The sequence below is a fragment of the Mustela nivalis genome (assembly GCF_964662115.1).
Source record: "Mustela nivalis genome assembly, chromosome: 13".
Classification (NCBI taxonomy): Eukaryota; Metazoa; Chordata; class Mammalia; order Carnivora; family Mustelidae; genus Mustela; species Mustela nivalis.
Genome location: NC_139032.1, coordinates 24445392 through 24465894, shown reverse-complemented (window position 1 = coordinate 24465894; position 20503 = coordinate 24445392). Strand labels below are relative to the sequence as shown.

Sequence of the window (20503 nt, the reverse complement as noted above, 5' to 3'; positions counted from 1 at the left end):
ATAAAAGCCAGAGAAGAAATCCACGAAATAGAAAACACATAACAAAAAAAGTGGAGAAAAATCAACTAAACCAAAAGCTAGTTCTCTGAAAAGATTTTTAAAAATTTAATAAAGCTCCAGCCAATATGGCTGGAGAAAGAAGTTGCAAAACTGGAAAGGGAGAAAACTAGGATGAACCCTGTGGTGTTAGATTATAACTAGAGTATTGGTGTGAACTCACAACTTTCAACACATGTAGAGATGAGAAAAATAAATTAGTATTTAAATGTGTGAAAGTGTGTGTGTCTGCATATATATACATATTCCTTAACTCTATTTATTGAGACAGTCAACAAACAGCAACATCCTAATAATAATGAACACATCTAGCAAACTGACGTTGGCTTCTGAATACCATTTTCCATTAAAGAAATCAAGAACTGAAGGATTATGCAAGGAAAAGTATACAATCAGCTTGAAACATCTTTTGTGTCAGAAAGTAAAAAATGCTTGAGATAAATCAAAAGAATACAACAGTCAGACTGAGGTAATCAGCTAAAACTGACAATTTGGGCACCAAAATAAATGAACAGTAGCAGACTGAATTGAATCAACTAGAAACCAATAGTCTGTATTGATATAAGTAGCACAGAAATTAATTAATTGATTGATGTGGAATGAGACACTTTGTTTTGGAATGGGGTATTTAATGGGGTATTTAATGAGAGTTTTGACTCAGGAGAATGGGAACATCTATTACTAATATAACTAAAATTAATTACCAAAATATAGCTCATGACCTGAAGGATCTTATAATCTCTTTGGGGAACGTACTATACTGTGAGAGTTCTAGGATTTCTCTGCGCAACATATTTTTCCAGCTTCTCCACGAAGTAACTGACTAGCTACAATAGAGAAGAATGTAAAGTGGCTCTTGTGTTTCTTGCTTGGATTTTCAGGTGCTACTGAAACTGGAACTGTATGGGGAAGGGAAGGTTAGAGATAAAGGAAGACAACAGGTTCAGTCTGTAAGATCTGATAAAGGAGGTTCAGCAAGCATTTGGTTTCACTGGCTTGACACTCAGAGGACAGTCTACTGCTGAATCAGCTAACCACATGAGGACACAGCTCATCTAAGGAAGCAGGAGAAAGAAAAAAGCATTTGGCCTAGGGCAGAATCCAGGGTTACTCGGACATAGGAAAAGCTTGACGCTGTTTGGAACAGGAGGGTTTATAAATAAGTACAATTATGACCAAACATGGCAAGCCAAAATAGTAAAATTTCAGAAGTTAGAAACTAACAAAATGTCAACAAAAAGCAGTTGAATATTCTAGCACTTAAAAGAATGTTATCATAAAAACGTTATGAAAGTTTATAATGACTTAAAAATGCTAATGATAGTGTTTTTCAGTTAAAATATATATTATTTAAGCAGTATTAAAAGTAGACATAGTGGGGCACCTGGATGGCTCAGTGGGTTAACGCTTCTGCCTTCCCCTTGGGTCATGATCCCAGGGTCCTGGGACGGAGCCCCACGTCCAGCTCTCTGCTTAGCAGGGAGCCTGCTTCCATTGCTCTCTCTCTCTGCCTGCTCTCTGCCTGCTTGTGATCTCTGTCAAATAAATATATTAATTTTTTTTAAAGTAGACATAATAAAATCTCAAAGAAGATGCACCAGAAAGTTAACAGTAATTGTTTTGAAGGTGGGAATCTACGAGGTTTATTTTAGCTTCACCTATCTTTCAAATTCACATTTAATACTTTCTAATAGTAGAATTAGTCACAATTGGGATTCTCTTCCACCTCTTACAATGATAATCATGGTGACACTTCCTAACACAGAACCAGGACACAAAGTGGCATGAATGCATCAATGCCCGCAATGTAAGACAATTACCTGAGTGTTTCTAATCAAAGACTCGTAGTCCCGCCTGCTGGAGAGGTGCGCGTCCTGCTATCCTGGTTCAGGCAAGGCGTGACAAAGGGCTCTGCCTCTAGCCTGTCCATAATGCCTCGATGACCTATACCTGAGGCTCCCACAAACCATTCCTACTGAACTCACCGCTAGGTCCCCGTGGTTGAAGCTCTTGTTGGCTTGTTTGAAAACTGGCGAACTGCGAACCTCCTTCCAGTTCCGGGTTCTGCAGCGAATCAGAAATGATGACTGTTAATTGAGTGTCTGAACTCACATCTTGACGTCTCACTGTCCCGACCAGTGCAGGCACTTGCAAGGCACTAGGCTCTCCGGGGGCCGGAAGTCCACGAGGTCACCACAGGCGCCCCAAACCCTTCAGTAACATCAACCCTTAACACGACTCTAAATGTTTCACTTCATTCCACGTCCCAGGGCCACCCCTGTCAGATATTATTATCTCTGCAAACAATAGATGAGATCTGAGCCAGGCTTCTTGTACAAGGGCAGGCAGCTGGTACAAGGTGAAGTCTTAACAGGGGTCCATACGGCCGCCCTATTCATTACTAGGATCACCTCAGCAAGTTCCATCCAGTGACCTCCGCAAAGGGCGCTCGCGTGGCTCGCTGAGGCACGTTCTCGGAGACCGTTAGGCATGGAGCGGCCTCTAGAGCCAACAGCCAGGATGGAAAAGGCCAACTGTGGGAAGGGTCCTTCTGGGCAGAAGGGTAGGTCGTTCGGACACCCAGAAGTTCTCCGTCAAAATCTGACTTTGGGGCAAATCAAAACTCGATTTTCAGAAGTGATGGAGACAGGATCCAGAAGACCGAGGTGAAATGCTTAACAGTCAGACGGTACAGCACCGCCGCCATGAAAAAGCCAAACACCACAGCCTCCTCAGCCCCGCACCTAGATGGGCTCACTCTGGACATGGTCCGCCCCCGCGTATGCGTTGCCCTGAACGTTATCCCGCGCTGGCACGGTTTGCCCTGGATATAGTCACCACGCCAAGTGTGGCTCGACCTCCACATTGCCCTGCGCCTACCTGGACGTGTCCCGTCCCTGAGCGTGGCTCACCCTGGGGTAATACCGCCACTGGGTGTGGCTTTCCCGAGAGGAAGCCCGCCCCTGGATGCAGTCCCCTTCAGGACGCGAACCGCCGCAGGGTGTGGCGTACGTAGCCTGTACGTAGCCACACCCCCAGGTGCGACTTGCCCTGTGCGTGGCTCCGCCCCCAGAGCAGGCTGGTCAGAACCTCTCCTTAGAAATCCCTTCTGCTACTGGCTCTTCTGTCTGGGAGTTTCTGAACTCTGCTGGCGTGCCAGACTGTATTGAGGTAAATATGTTCTCAGTTTTTGAGAAAAGTAGACGATAAAGCCAAATATTCAAGCAGTGGAAAAAAGTGCTGTAATTTGGGAAGCAAGGACAGATCCCCGAGGAAAACCTTTCAGTATAATAGGAAGGAAAGAGAAAAGAGGGATAGATGTTCACGTGTTGATATTGTTACTCTTTTGAAGTCTTTTGATGATGAAAAGTTCTGGTGACCTTTTATTCCCCTGCCGTGGTCCAGCACATCCGCTCAACGAATGAGGTGACGAGAAATTCTAGAAAAGTGAAATCATTTTGAACGCTTAGGTAAGAGAATTGACTAAAGAACAATCATATGAGGTCGGCCAAGACAGGGAGCTTTGTTTCCTTCACTGGTGTGCCCCTAATGCTTCGAAGAATGCCTAGTGTACATTAAACACTGAAGGAACTAATGGGTTGTTTTCACGGATTGTTGAAGCTAATACTATACAACATTTATGGTGGCATCAACACAATTACTTGTGTTGATTTTATCCTACATGAATCACCCCTTTATTAGAATACAGGTCTAAAAAAGACACAACTGCCTTTTGCCTGGCCTGACAGATGAAAGGCGAATGAAAAGCTGTCAGAAGTAGAGCTCTTAGATGGAGAGGAGCAGGGAGCTGGGGGAATTGGAGGGGGAGACAAACCATGAGACACTGTGGACTCTGAGGAACTAACAGAGGGTTTTGGAGGGGAAGGCGGTGGGAGGTTGGGTGAGGCTGGTGGTGGGTATTATGGAGGGCACGTATTGCATGGAGCACTGGGTGTGGTGCATAAACAAAGAATTTTGTAACACTGAAAAATTTAAAAAATGAATAAAAATTTAAAGAAAAAATAGAGTTCTTTAGGTTTGGAATTAAGTGACGAACAATGAAGTTTTCCTTGGAGAGTGAGGAAATGAGACAAACCAGTCTAGATGGATAGGGAGATGTGTACAGTGCCTTGTAGTTCCTAAGTTGAAGAATTGGCGTACTGAGGGCATAAGCTGAAAGGATGAACTTGGTGGAATGTCAGACTGTCTTTTCAGATGGCAGAAGTGTTCCTGGTGATAAGTTCTAGGACATGGCCATAACTAAACTGGAATGGAAGTAAAGGGTTCAAGGATGAGAAGGGGTGAACAGTGAGAGACCAGATTATTGGACGGTCTATCCACATGGGTGTGGGGGACTCTGACTGATTCCTCCTCCTTCAGGTTCTTCTCCTTGACCCCAGCCCATCCCACCTTCCGGAATCAGCATTTCCTGCAACCCCAAGCTTTAGTCATGGCATAACTCTGGACAAGAAAGCATAAATGAGGCAGAGAAAGTGGTCTGGAGTAGACATCTGTTTTATTTTTGATACCTAGCATTCAATCACCTTCTGGAAACAGTCTCTTTATTGATCTCTAGGGAACTAACCACATTCTCAGTCTTAGTCTATGGGCAGGTAGAGTTGTCTTTCCCTAACACTCCTCTTTTGAGAATGCATCTATAAATCAGTATTGGCCAAAAGATGATATTATGCTTTTGACAACAGTGATTGGTCAGGGATAGGCATGTGACAAAACTGGAGCCAGTAAGGCACAGTGGGATTTTCTGCAGGGACTACTGAGAGACACAACCACTTGTAGCTACACTTAAAGTTTGGAAGATACACTTAAAGCTACAAAATATGGACAGAAAGTCAGTCCAGAATGCCAAGAAGTAGATAGAAAGTGAATCTTGAAGGCATCAATTGAGCCCCAGCATGAAACCTTGTACTTTAGGCCAGCTTTATTCCCAGACTTTTTCAAGTACCTAAGTCAATAGATTCTCATTTTTAAGTCAGGTAAGTTATATTTCCTGTCTTTTACATCTAAATAATTCCTCGCAGTATAAGGGGGTTCTCCATCACTGTCTCCCTCTTTCATGCTAGCCCTCTAAATATATATTATGTTCTCTGTCCTTCAGGTTGCCCTTCTATGAGAGGGGATTAAGAAATCTGCATTGAGATTGCAGCCCAAGAAAGCAGAGCAGTGAGAGACCTTAATTTTGTCTGGTGGCAGGAATTCAGCTAGATAGCTATAAAAATCATTCTGAACACCTGTGAAATCAAGGGGAGTTCAAAGAAAAGAATACCTGCAACTCATCAGATAGAAAAGTGACCGTGTTCTGCCAGGTAGGAGATGGAAAGGAGGGAATCCGAGGCGATATATGGGAAGATAAGCCATGGGGGGAGGGGAGGGAGCCTCCATCAGCTGGCTACAGGCTAGTGATAGAGTAGCAGAGCACAGAATCAGAACTTTTAGAAGGCAGCTCCTGTGAGGGATGTCCTTGCCTGAAGGACTCCTAGGTGCCAAAGCAGGCAGAATCCTCGCTGGGGCAGTGGGTCTCAGGATTCCCGGGATCACAGAAAGAACAGGGGTGCCTGAGTGTGGCAGACTTCCCAGGCATCGGAGCCTTCAAGGCATAGGTATGTGGAAAATATCCCAAAATGGGAGTATGTGCTCTAAGATCCCTAGTACTGCCTTTTCCAACAGTTGAGTGACACATTCTCTCTGATGTTCAAACTACGAGAATTAAATTTGAAATGATAGCACTATATTAAATATATTAACAAGAACAGAAATTAAACCTTGCAACCTATAGGTTCCTTCCTGTATAACGTTAGCTAGGTCTACAGAAGCTGAAGGTTACTTCTACACACCTGTGGTCTGGAGCTAGGTCAAAATAGAGAGACTGCGGTAGAGCTGGATGAGTCATATTACACCCTGCCTGCCCCTGCCCCCAGTTTGAATACTGGTAAGTCAGGTGGTTCTCAGGGTTTATTTTACTTAACCATTCAGGATAAACCCAAACTACCTTTACCTCTCTATGTCATCTTTCCTTCCTTCTTCGGATGCTCCAGTCTCTTTGATGGTTACTTCCCAGGTGCCACTTCATTTAGCCATTAAGCAATTTTGACCTTGATGACTTGGACATGAATGAGGACAAAGATCCAACTTGGCATGTTTGGAGACTTTTGCACCAGCAAACTGAGGAAAGTGTCCAAAAAGAAACCCTTGCATTAGGAAGACTTCTGAGAAGACTCCAATCATCCTTACTTCTGATGTTCACACACTTGTGTAATTACACCTCCCCTTAAGCATAGGCTGGACTTAGTGATTTGCCTCTGAGTGATAGAATAAAGGAAAGGTTATAGGATATCATTTCCATTACTGGTTTCCAAAACATTGTAACTTCTATCTTGTTTGCAAACTCTCTCCTTGCTTTGATGAAGTAAGCTGCCATGCTGGAGAAGCCCACTTGATAAGGAACCAGCCAGCCCCAGCCAAGAGCCAGCAAGGTACTAAAGATCTCATTCCAATAGACTTTGACGAACTGTATCCTGCCAGCAACTATGTGAATGAGTACAGGAGTTGGTCCTTCCCCAGTCAAGCCTCTAGATGAGAATGTAGTAGCCTCAGCTGACACCTTAATTGCAGCCTTGAAGCAGAGAATCCAGGATCCAGGTAGGCCTCACCCAAATTTCTGACCCACAATAGCCATAAGATAATAAGTATGTATTTTTTTAACCCACTAAATTTTGGAATATCCATTACACAGCAATAGATAATTAATGTACACCTCAATTACTGTAACCTTGGGGTAAAATGTTGCATGTCTGGGAAGGTGCATCATATAGGAGGACAATGTCCCTGGCAACATCCCTGAGGGCACTGTCTTCATGCTCAAAGACTATCCCGTATATTCATCTGTTGAAATCGTATCATTGGGCCTGAGTAACCTCCAGGAGGTGAGGCCTAGCTGACATAGTATCCTACCTGACAAATAGTTTGGGAGAAGGTGAAAGAGAGTGTAAATCAAGTTCTAGTCTTTAAGGGTTTTTCTCACTATTTGTAAAGGCCTGAAGGTTTCAGAGTAAGCACGTTATATTTCTTATTTAAAAAAAAAAAAAAAAAAGTAAAGGTTTTAAATACAGGATATCAAAGCAGGATCAAATAAGGGACTCCAGGATAAAACTGAGAAGGCCACTGTCTGGCTTTCTACAAGGGACTGGTGTACTTGTAGAAGCCAAAAGCATTAACTACTAAGAGTTGAATGCACTGCTTCCTTTCCCTGATTGCAAGCCCAGCCAGTGCAGTACTCAGAGAACACCACTCTCTATTAGAAAAAAAACACTTATTGAGGAGGATTAATATTCTTGGTTGTGCTGAAGGTTGTTCTCATCAGAGGATATATTGTCATGAAAATTGTGAAGTTTTCTCAACAAGGACTGAATGATTTCTTTAGAGAAAATTTTTCTCCCAAGAATTGCTGGAGAAGCATGTTCTGCCTGAGTAGAAGAGTCAAATTGCTAAACACAGTATTTTTTGTCAGGGTCACCCCTGGTGGCCCAAAGGACCTGGCAAACTTGATGCATAAAGGTGGGGATTGGATGAGGCACAGACTTTCCAGAAGGCAGAGAAGAAGGACATTGACTCTGGCCTAATAGCTGATTCTCAAAAGCCTCAGGTTTCTGGGGCTGTCTGACCCTCTTTCTGTTCTGCCTAATTTTTGTAGGACAGTTTTGGTCAGCACAGACAGATTCTTGGCTGCAGGACTTGATACTTGCCCATTTCTCCTGTTGTGGGTCAGAAAGAGCCCAATAGTTGGAGGGAGGTCTCTTGTCGTGCCCTACCTGGGCCTGTAGTTCCTCCTGCTGCTGGCTTAACTCTGGGGCCTCAGATACGTATATGTTCCAGCTTCTCTTCTAGGACCTTCCCAAGTGAGCTTGTGATCTTCAGGAGGCCAATCACTCCCAAAGTAGCCACACTTTCAAATGGTTCTTGGTGCTGCAGTAAGGTGGACATGAGCTTGGCTTATTGCTGGGGACTTTCCTGATGCCCTATGATTTTTTTCTTGGAATTGATCCACTGAGAAAATTGTCTCATCTTTTTTCTGAAGTAACTTTCAAGAGGAAACTGTTCATTCTGTGACAGAGTTGGGGAAGCACTCTCTCATTTTCTGTCCTCAGCATGGAGACTCTCCTCTCTGCCTACAGATGTCCCTACTCCCGAGTCCTCACTTTTGCATTTTCTTGCTTTGGGATCCTAAGGTCTCACTTTCTTTGCACTTCTTCTTTGTGAGAAATTTGTAGGTTGGCCCTTACAGAAGGCCAGTTTTGAGTCCCAGGATTCCTGCTGCTCCTCTGTGCTAACATTCAGTTGGATGTGCAGCACCTGGGATGCTTCCATGTCCCCGCTGCGCACACCCTGGGACCAAGTCATTGAAGCCTTGGAATTCAAGCTATCTGAGGGAAGGCGCATGTCAGTGGGACATCCTTGAGCCTGGTTATGCTCCTCACTCTCCAGTTTAAACTTTAACTCACTCAGGATCTGTCTTTTCAGGTCTGATAGTTTAGAATCTTAGGGAACCAGTATTTTTGGTGAGGGGTGCTCCATGGTCATGGCAGTTTCTACTTCATTCATGTTGACATTTATCATTTTGGAGCTTTCCAACTCACTGGTCATCAAGATTTCCCAAGATGGGGATTGAAGGGTATAGAGCTCCTTGGTGTCGAATATATCCCTGGACAGGATGGGCATGGCAAAATGTTGTAAATTCTTCTCCTCCATATCTTTGCCCTGTTCCATTTCTACTCTGTTACTGGAACTCACATTCTCATGGGTTGGCTCAAGTCCAGCACCAGCTTGACTTGCAGGTACCTCTGGGCCACATGTGTTGTCTGGTACAGTCTCACTGGGTCGCACTTGAGCTCTGATGCTGTGTGTAAAGGCCTGAAAAGTCTGGCTGCCCGACTCAGCTATCTGGATACCCTCTGCAGTCTTATGGTCAGTGTCAGAGTGTGATGCCTTCAGGTCCCCCGTCCATCATTGCCCACAGATGACATAGTGAGGAGAGGATGATCCGCAGTGGGGACTGACTTGTTGTTCTCACCCTGTTTCTGAAAATAGGTTTAGAGCTTCCCTCAAGGTGTTTAAAAATCTCAGCTTTGGAATCCACCCCAGAAATATGCATGGCTGAGGAGGGAAAGTCAAATTGGGGAAGAGGCCATGTTTTGGATTCTCTCAACTTATAGAATTTTATGGATTCAAGAACCCTGAGGGGTAGACCCCACCTCTCACTCATGCAAAATCTAATAATATGGGCCTCTAGCACCTGTCGAGTACTGGGACCAAGAAAAGAATGCTCTAGAGTGGTGCTCTGCCAGTAAACCCTACCGACCGTTGTCTTTAGCATCTGTGTTTTCTGGAGCAGTATGGGAACTCCCAGAGAAAGGCAATGTATTGTCATCAGCAAGCCATGAATAACACACACCTATAGGAATCCTACCCGCAGTGATCTGCCAAAACTTCTTGCTCATATGTAAACTAAGAATACTTTTCATTTGATTCTGGTCTGTGTCCTTCCTTGAGACATTCAATATTTCATTCCCCGAGTGATTCCTTGAATGACACACACAGTTCCTTGTTGTCTCCAAGGCAGCCCTCAGACCCTTCACTAGGTGGCATTCTAAGATCCTCTGTGGGCTGTCTTCTGGACTCTTCTCTAGGATATACCCAAGATTCCTCCTCCTATCTTTTCTTAGCTGGAACACTGTTTGGACCCTCTCGTGGAAACTTCCGGGGAGACTCAATTCAGTCTTTGCTAGATCCTGGTTACTATGGGCCTGAAACTCAGAGAATTGTAAGTGAACATGCCTGCCTTTTTGCTAGGAGAGTTCTGATAATGTATGCTGAGGCTCCATCACTGCTAGGGAGTCTAGATTTCTGCAGTCATGGAGGCACCAGCGTGGGATTACCTTCCTTGGGCTATGTAACTCCAGTGTCTCCTGGGGTTCACAGAAGATATGAAAATGGCCAGGAAGGATGGAGATGGGTACATAGGCATGGGACGTCCGGCTAACCAGTGGAAGGTTGGGAGCTCGAGGACAAATGGTTTCTTCAGATTTCTGAAACACAGGAACTAAAGCCCACAACCTTTCCTATTGCTTCTGCAACACATGCCATCCCAGGTGTTGATTTTCAGTCAAGATAGGAGAGTCTGATTCATTCTTGGATCTATGGAAAGACCCTCCACGGTCTCTAATTAGGGATGAAGAAGGTGGTATGATCGGGAGGTAGGATTGAAAATGGGCATGGGTGTTCACCTTAGTGAAAGGTAGAGGTTGGGATGGGGACAGGGTTTGACGCAAGGATTGGGGGTGTTCAATGGGGAGAGGAAATGGTTGGGAATGAGGAAGTGGTGGAGGAGATGCTTGTATTTTGATAGCAGAGGTATTATGAATTCCTTTGAATAAGACAAAGTGAGACTCTAGTGGGGAAATACTACTAGAAATCAGGAGAGTGACTACTAAGGACTAACTGTGCAAAGAAGGAAGACGCCAGAAGAGCTGGCTATAAATCTGATGCAAGTTTTCTGCCAAAGCCTTGACATAGAGGAGCTGTTGATAAATAGAGAGCTGCTCTGGTTTTGCTTCAGTGTTCCAGCCTCTTTTGGAGGCTATGGTGACCTGTACATCAAGCAGATGCAAAACATTCCCTAAAGATGTCCATTGGTACTCTGACCACAATTGTTTGGAAAATGGCCCCTCCTCTTTTACTTTCTTCTCTAAAATCTGGAAAGCCATCCTCTTCTCCATTTGTCTCTCCAATAGGGCCTGGAAGTTAAGACCAGGGAAAGAAATTCCACTGGCCTCCTTGTGTTTAGTAGCAGTCTCTCTCCTGAAACAGGTTTCCAGTTGGCGGAGGTAGACTTGCTCTTGGTGAACATCGGATTGTGATAATGCGGGGAGGAACATGTTCTTGCCATAGGCCTGCCAATAAGTGAATTTGGAACTCGATGGGTTTGAACACTCACTACCTCTGATTGTTGGGACACAAGGAGATATCCCACGAGGACCATCTGGAGATGAATTCTCAGGAATATGTTTAAATGAGATGGAAATTGATTTAGATTGAGTCACAGTTAAAGGGCAGTCTGGCAGTGGTGAAACAGATGCCTGATAACAAGCAAATGAATCAGTGGGTTTCCTTATATGAGACAGATGTGGTAAGAGGTTGTTATCTTGTGAAATGGTGGGGTCAAGAGTGGAGAGGGTATTCAGAGGTAAAGTGGCCTCTTGTTGTCTGAACATCATATGGTAGGAAAGGAGGAAAGGCAGGGGGTGGAGGTATGGAATGGTTCCCTAGGAATTAAGAATCCTAGGTGTTTGGCTCTAGTGGCAGGGAGTACCTAAGGGTGAGGGTAAGAAAAAGTCAGCTAAGGGGGTCACTGGGTTAGGTGAGAAGATAGAGGGTATTGGGGGGAAGGCTCAGGCAACGAGGCTGGTATTAGGTCTCCTGGAGCAACTGCAGAGAAGTCAGGAGACAAAGTGAATGATGAGTGAGTCACAGAAGTTATAGAAACCAAGGGGATCACAGAGGGAGTAGCATATTCCAGGGCCTCTGGAACAGCAACTGATTCACCCCAGCAGTTGTGCTGTTAGACTCCTCACAGAAGGGGTCTGGACATAATAGTTGATGAAAGTGGATGGTATCATGACGCCAGCCTAGGGGGCTATGGGAGATAGGACATACAAAGTTGCAACCAGGACCAGAACAAACATAGGTGACCATGGCTGGTCTGGCAAAGGTAGCCCCCCACCCACCAACATCCCCAAGCCTTCAAATTCTAACTCTTAGAATTTTCCATCCTATGTCAATTTGAGGCTTCCCTAAGGCTCTAGAAATACATAGACTCTGCTTAAAAGAGCGGTTCAGGAAAGAAGGTAGTGTTTACTCACCTTTACAGAAGAGGAAGCACCTTTCTTGCCTCCCCAACTTCTCTCTGGCAAGTTCTCCACCCTGGGAAACCAGGAAAATAATGAAGATAGAAGAGAGAGATCTAATAGAAGGCTGAATAGAGTGTCCTTTAAAGATATCCTTGGTAGACTGGACTTGGAGAGTACCATGTATTAGGATATAAGGTCACATGATCAATGATCATAAGACTTACATTATTTTATCACTCACAATGGGCTTTTGTGTGTATTATCTATCCTATGTGATACTGAAAACCGCCCTATGTGGGACATCAGTCAATGATTACCTCAAAGAAGAATTCAAGTATCCATGACATCACAGGTCTTTCACAAAGTCTCAGAAGTTCTGACTCTTAATGTCTCACAAGGCTACATATTGGACAGCACCCATTGCCCAGATCCATCACTACTTCTTGCTCAGTAATGGTCAGAGCATGGAAACTGAGAAGGGTTTTGCATTCTGACTGTGTTTCCATGATCCTCTCCTCTGAGGCCTCTGTTTTCTGAAAGGGAATGTATCTAGGAGCTGGCATCCTCAGAGATCATGGACTGAGCCCTCATGGAAAGGACAGGAAGGGTCAGCCTTGGAGAGCTCAGGTGGAATAGGCAGAATCTTACCTTTCAGAGTCCCACCTTTCCTCCTCTTGGCTCTGCCCTGACACTAGAACGAAAAGAAAAGAATGAGGAGTGGGGACCCATCATTCACTCTTCTCTCAGAAATGGAAACATTCTTTATCCAAGAACACAAGGACTGTATTTTAATTTATAGAACTTTGTGTTCCTTGCTTTTCTCAATTTTTAAGGCTTTATTTTGAAAAACAAAGGATGATTTTGTCTGGGGGGTCCACACTTGATATTCTCACTCAGAAGTTCTTTGTTCAATGAGGACATAAAAAACTGAAGCCTGACAGTCACATATGTGCTCCCTGAGGTAGACCCTGTATTGTAGGCTATACCTCAGACCCAAGTCTCTTCTCAGAGGCTCAGCACTGTTCTGATCATCCCAACGTGAAGGCAGGCTTGCTTGTCATGGGAATGTGACTTATGATCAAGACCCGGGAAAATTTGTTTTCTTACACAGACCTCATACTCTCCAAATAACCCAATCCAGAACTGCAGAATCATTGTGTTTGGGATTTTACCCAAGAGCCAAAACCATACCCTAATAGACCATGTGTTTCACGTGGAATTCTTAGTGCGTGCTTAATCCTTCACCCTGTCAGATCTCCTTTCCTAGAGGAGTTTATGTCTGTTCTTTCCTTAGACTTCTCATTTTAGGTGTTTCTCTGACCCTACCAAACTCATTTAGAAATGCGGGAAGAGGAACAGGAAAATAAAGAGTCATTCTCTGAAGGGCAACTTCTGGTTCCAGATCTAACATTTTAAAAAGCCTGGGAGTCATCACTTCAGTCTGTGAAAGAAGCAAAATGCTGAACAGACTAAAAATCAATGACATTTCTTGGAACCATAGTGGCAAACCATTACCTCAAATCTTCTGAGAGTGTCAGTGCAGAAAATCATACCTAAGATTCACTTACCTGAAACAGAAGCACTGGAGGCTCAACACTGCTCTCCTGGTATGAACACTTAAACAGACACTTGGACAAATTGCTGAAGGATGCATATGGGCTAGCATGAGAGTGAGAAACTCCTGGGGTCACAATCTACTGGGGGACCCCCATTTATTTATAGGTGATATTACCAGGAACCCAAACTAGTTCTCACAGTAGAGCTACCAAAAAAAAAAAAAAAAAAAAAAAAAAAAAAAAGCTCAAGTTTCTGGCAGAGGAATGTAGTGTTGGAGAGAAAGAGAAAGGTAACCCATTTTGAAAACATCATGAAATATTCCCAGAGGGTTTTCCATAACACAAACCTACTCACTGGGAAAATCCTACCAGAGCGTTATGCCCCATGGAAGAAGGTAAATTACCCAACAATAGCAGCCCCCTCTAGGCTTCCTTTCTTATTGATAAAGTGGAACAACAACAACAAAAAAAAACCAAAAACCTTTAAACACTAGTGACCATCATAATCCAGGGACATAAGCCCATTAAAAGATGAATGATTAATCATATCCCCTCCCTTGACACCTTGCTACAGTATTAATGGCTCTGGTATAGGAACAGGATCAGAGCTAAACAGAGCTGCAAGGTATAGTTTCTATTTAGGGAAATTTAGGGAAACCTAAAGACACTAGGAGAGACAAAAACAAGGACACTAAAGGAAATTGCAGCCCCTGATATGCATAGTTACAGTAAATATTAAACATACCCCAACACCTAACCCGACTAACATAAGACTTCACATTAAAGGTCTCTTTATTTCAGTTCTGATTACCCAATACATCATGTTTGGCTTTCAAAGAAACCTTACAAGGCATGCTAAAGGCAAGAAAAAGCAAACTTGTCAGACAAACCAAGCATCAGGCACACATTCAGATGTGACAAATTTCAGAGTTGTCATACATGGAATCTAAAATAACCATGATTATTATGTTAAGGTCTCTAGTGGTAAAGGTAGAAAACATACAAAAACAGAGGAAGCCAAGAGAGGGAATTCTATGAAAGAATCAAAAGGAAATGTTAGAAAACAAAAGCAGTATGGCAAATGAAAAATGACTTTGATTGACTCATCGGTAGGTCCATACAAGCAAGGAAAGAATATGTGAGTTTGCATATATGTCAGTAGAAACATTCCAAACTGAAATACAAAGAGAAAAAGAATTTTCTTAGTGCTAAAATCTAGAATATCCAAGAACTGTGTTTCAAAATGTACAACAGATATATAATTAGAATACCAGAAGAAGAAAGAACAGAAAAAAATGCTTGAAGTAATAATGGCCAAGGAGTTTCCAAAATTAATAAAAGGTTAGCGATACATTGTGGAAGTTCAGAGTACATCAAGTAGGGAAATATTTTAAAAGTCTATACCTGGACATATCATATTCAAGTGATAGGAAAACAAAAGGTAAAATTTCAAAGGAATCCAGAGGGAAATAGAAACCCTACCTTAGAGGAAAAAACCAAGAATTATGACCTATTATCATAAGCCATGAAAGTAAGAGATTAGAATGTTTACTGTTGAAAGAAAAAACCACCAATCCAAAATTTCATATCTAGTGATATTATCCTGCAAAAGTAAAACAGAAATAATAACTTAGACAAATAAAAACAGGGAATTCATCAGCAACAGTCCTGCCCTATGTAAATGTTAAAAGTAGTTCTTTGGTGAGAAGGAAAATAACTCAGATATACATAAAGTAAAGGAAGAGAAGGAATGAATGAGGGTCAAATAAAACATTCATTCATCTTATTCTCAGTTGACCTAATAATAACAATAATGATAATGTGTTCAGTGATTATAGTACATGGATAAGTGAAATGAATGACATCAGTGGTACAAGGGACAGGAGGAATTGGACACTCCTGCACTATCTATGAAGTGTTATAACATTACATGAAAGGGAATTTAGAGTACTTGTTAATATATATTATGAACTCTAGAACAAACACTAAAATATTTTTAAACAGAATAATTGATAGACTAACAAAGTAAGAAAATAGAATTATATATAATGCTTTTTTTAAAACCAGAAAAGAAAACAGAAAAAGAGGGGAAGGATAGGCATAATGAATAACAAATAGAACGGACAAGGTAGAGATATTAATCTAACTATATTTAAAAATCACTAAATGGAAGTGGTCTAAATTCACCAATTAAAAGAGGAGACTGTCACAGCACATAAAAAAACAAGACCCAATTGAAGACCTATGAAATACTCACTTTAAATATAAAGATACAGATAGATTAAAAAAAGAGAGACAGAGAAAAATGTACCATGCTAACACTAATGAAAAGAAAATAGAAGTAACTCTATTATTTTGGACAAAGCAAACTTCACAACAGGAAAATTATCATAGGTAAAGAAGAGCGTTACATAACAACAAAGGGGTCAATTCTCCAAGAAGACAGAACACTCCTTAACAGGTACACATGTAAAACATAGTGTCAAAATCTGTGAGGCAAAAACCACTATAATTGCAAGAAAAAATGGATGAATCCACTGTTATTCTTGGAAATTTCAACAGTCCTTATCAGAAATGGGCAGATTCAGAAGGCAGAAAACCAGTAAAGATATAGTTGCCCCAAACAACATCCTCAATCAACTTGCTCTAATTGACATTTATAGAATACCTCATCCAACCGCAGAATACACATACTTCTAAAGCTCACATGGAACGTTCACTAAGATGGACCATATTCAAGGACACAAAACACACCTTAACAAATATAAAATAGAAATCACACACAGTATGTTTTCAGACCATCAGGTGTGTGCAATGCTAACTTTAAAACAGTTGTCTCAAGTTCTGTCCAATGCAAGAAACCTGGGATCCTCTCTACACATTTGAAACATGCTAACATTTCAAAAAGGTTTTACAAAACTGGCAAAGGGCACCCCCACTCAAAAAAAATTATTTTAGAAATTATATGCAATATAAAACAAACAACAAAGAACAATAATTCAACATCTTTACTAACATGGAATCCCTAATCTCTTTCTTTCTCTAGTGCCACCAGGTTGCGTGTCTTCTAGGTTTTGCACTGTGAACGATTTGCCAGCACTTTGTTAGCTCTGTGAGTCAGTTTCCACTCCTCCACCAGATTTCCATTTTTCAAAAATGTGTTGACAGCTTTTGTTCTTTATGCTCCCCTTCTTGTCATCCTTAAGTACTTATTTTTAAATACTTTACTTGTTTTAACAGCTTTATTGAAATACAGCTCACATACCATACAATTCACCTATTTAACATGTATAATTCCTTGATTTTCAGTATATACATCACTACAATTTTAAATGTTGTCATGACTTAAAAGAAACAAATCTGCAACCTTTTGCTATTATTCTCCTCCGCCCTCCTCCCTCCACCTCTAAGATGTACTACTTTCTGGTTCTAGATTTTCTTATTCTGGACATTTCATGTGAATGGAGTCATATGTGGCCATTAGTGACTGGCTTCTTTCATTTAACGTGTTTTCAAGGTTCATCCCTGTTGTGGAATGGATTGGTCTTTTTTATTCCAAAAAATACTCTATCATAGGAATATGTGTATTTAATTCAGCCATTTATCAGTTGATGGTTGTTTGAATTGTTTTCATCTTTTGATCTTTTAATAAGATAGCTATAAACATTTGTTTACACATTTTCGTGTAGACTTGTTTTCATTTCTGGGGAGTATATACCAAGAAGTGGAACTGCTGGATCTTATGTTAACTCTATGTTTTTAACTTTTATTTTTTTTAAAGATTTTATTTATTTGACAGACAGAGATCACAAGTAGGCAGAGAGGCAGGCAGAGAGAGGGAGAGGAGGAAGCAGGCTCCCTGCAGAGCAGAGAGCCGGATACAGGACTCGAACCCAGGACCCTGAGATCATGACCTGAGCCAAAGGCAGTGGCTTAACCCACTGAGCCACCCAGGCACCCTATGTTTAACTTTTAGGGAGAAGCAGGCTCCCCATTGAGCAAGGAGCCCAATGCAGGACTTGATCCTAGGACCCCGGAATCATGACCTGAGCAGAGGCAGATGCTTAGCAGACTGAGCTGGCTAGGTGTCCCTCTTTGTTTCTTCTTAATCAAACCTTATCTTCTCACATTTTTTTTTCCTTATCTCAGTGAATAGCTACATCCTTTTTCAGGTTCCTCAGGTCAAAAATTTAGAGTCAGCTTTGATTTCTGTCTCACTTTTATACCTCATAATTGGCCCATCATTAAATCCTTTACAGTATATCCAGAATCTGCCCAATTCTATTTCCTTCTCCTCTATCATAATGGTTTAAGCCATCATCATCTCTGCTCTGAATTCTTATAGTAGCCTCCCAGTTGTCTCCCTACTTCGATGCTTACTTTACATTCTCTTCTCTACCTTGAAGCCAGGATGATTTTTACAAAACATGTATCATTTTACATCTCTGCTCAAAACTTCCAAAAGCTTCTCTTTTTGATGCAGAAAAAAGCCCAGTGACCTGAGTTCCTTTCATATGTTCTAACTTCCTCTACATTTGTGGCCTCATCCCCAATATTCTTTCCTTGTGTCATTCTGTTCTAGCTATGCTATTCTATTCATTGCTATTCTAACTATGCTACATCTTGCTGTTCTTATAACATTACTATAGCATTTGCTTACCTCAGGGCCTTTGCAATTATTAGTATCTCAGGCTGGAATACGCTTTACTCTGACATTTGCTTAGCTTAAATCCTTCAGCTTTCTTTTTTTCCTTACTGTGTTTCTTCTCAGATATTCACTTATCATAAACAGCTTTCCTGACTGTCCTAAGTAAAATAGCATCTACCTCTTAATGCTCCCTATTTCCTTAATCCTGTTTAATTTTTTCTTCCATACCACTTGTCAACTTATAGCATTTCTATGTCTGCTTATACCCCCACTAGGCTATTACGTCCGTAAACTCAAAGACTTTGTTTTTCTCACTAGGTGTCCCCAGTGTTTCGAACAGTACCTAGAATGTAATTGGTGTTTGGTTAATATTTGTGGAATAAATAAATAAATAAAAGCAACTTCTGAGAGAATCAATTTCGTTCAGATTCTAATAGTAGTAGTCAAGTCATTTTCAGATGCTTCCGTCTTCTCTTCTCTGACTGCATCCCTGATGAGAGCAGAGGCAAATTTGTATGTGCAGCTGGGTATGGAATGGGTAGAAAAGTGGAAGGTGGGGAAATGGAGAAAAAGAAGGCCATATCGTTCTCCACTCTTCCAGCCTGAATGTACGACCAATTTGGCAGAGGGAACTTTGAATTTTAAATGAAGTTGGTGTTTATTAATCAATAATAACCTGGACTGGGCATTTTAATTACCTAGTTAGGTTATTCTTGGCACTACAGAAGAGTGTTTAAGGAAATCATGGGACCTTTCTTTGCCCAACTTTTCCTTCAAAGGGCAAGAGAAAAATGAGTCTGTAGATTGGTTACAAAGAGGCTGTGAGGGGAAAAGATGAAGGGCTTCCCCCCACCACCCCCATATTCTGTGGAGTTCTGCTTATTAAACACAATGGTTACCCTTCTTTTGTGGTTTTTATCATAATGTTTGTTTACATGTTTGCTTCCTTTACTGGACTATGAGCTCAAGAAGAAAGGGCTAGCAGTTTATTAATCCTGTTTCTCTAAGACCTGCCCTGGTGCCTGATACATAGCAACCATTTAGTATTTGTTGAATAATCTCCCTGCCCCCATCTCAATTCAAGGATTATTTGAATAACAAAAATACCTTGAGTGTCAAAAATGGAGTATTTGGTGATACACAGGTGGCTTATTGTTTAGATAATTAAGATTATAGCATATTCTAAGATTTGGATCCATTTACCATGAAGAAAATTCCCATTCTGAGGGAAAACACTTTACTTTTGAAATATATCACAGGGTTGGCTTTATTCTTCCCTTTTTGCCCAAGGTCTTAACTATCTAATCTGTTTCTCCTGTTTCAGCAGGGCACCAGTGAGGCTTTTAGGAAGCCCAGTGTTGGGAATAAATGCTAAAATAATCCTCTTCTCTCCACATCTGGTATGGCTGTGATTCCTGTTTAAAGGAAGAGCCTGGATCCTTATTATTTAAAAGTCTAAGAGTCAACATCTTGTGTATTCTTGTGGTAAATGCAAAATATTAAGCAATATTCTGAAAGACTGAGGAGAGGGTTTGTGTTTCAGTAAAAAACTACAGCATTACTATCACTGTGATATAGAGATGAAAAGTTATAAAACATTTTGGCTCAAAGAGATGCCACATGAATTTAATAATTTTCATGTGGATAATTTTCCAAACAAACTGTAGCCATGACTTAATCCCTCCTAGAAAGACAGGAGTGTATCTTCAAACAAACTGCCTAAGCTCTTTGTTCACAGTTTGCTTTTTGATTCAGCAAGATGGATTGTGAGGGGTAACAACCAGAGCTGTGACAGCTTTGGCTAAATCCCACCTGGCGTTCAATCCCTTTCTCCTTTAAAAAGCTCTCCAAGTTCATAATTCTACAAAAGGATTAATCAACGTCATTGGAGGGGTGCCTTGGCTTGGAGGTGGTGGGGGGAAGGGATTTAATATGCCAATTAAAAATCCATTGTTATAGAAAAATTCTTGGGTTGTATTATTTGTATAGTGAAAGCAACCCAAGTATGTATCTTATTTGAACAGTAGTGCACTTGGGCTGACAATGAAGTGAACTAAAAACATTTAGGGCCTATTCCACTGCTTTTAGTGAATCTTTACTGGTCAGTGACAGCCCAATGAACCTTCTTTGGGCACAGTGAAGCTGCCAATTTCTTAGCCTCTAGATATCGTTTCATCCATAGCACTGCTCCATGATCACATTATATATCCAACACACATATGAATGTGAAACCTCCTCCATCATATCCATCAGCTTATCTCCTTTCGACCTTCATCCCCCCCACCCCCCTCCCAGCTAGAACTCTCAGCAAGGAAGGAAAG

General features: G+C 41.6%; 1 protein-coding gene and 1 long non-coding RNA gene across 5 annotated transcripts in view; both read left to right on the top strand.

The window, feature by feature from the left end:
- The window catches only part of LOC309846294 (spermatogenesis-associated protein 31D3-like), a 45638-nt gene that overhangs the window by 13744 nt on the left and 11391 nt on the right, over positions 1–20503 (top strand). The window lies entirely within an intron of this gene.
- Positions 2121–7201, top strand: LOC309846389. 4 transcript variants are annotated; one of them, XR_014301891.1, is made up of 4 exons: positions 2121–2620; positions 3410–3527; positions 5174–5381; positions 6483–7201. It is a non-coding gene; the product is annotated as an uncharacterized lncRNA (long non-coding RNA). The 4 variants fall into 4 exon arrangements; XR_014301892.1 differs by having other exon boundaries at positions 2121–3228; XR_014301893.1 differs by having other exon boundaries at positions 2121–3527; positions 6483–7200.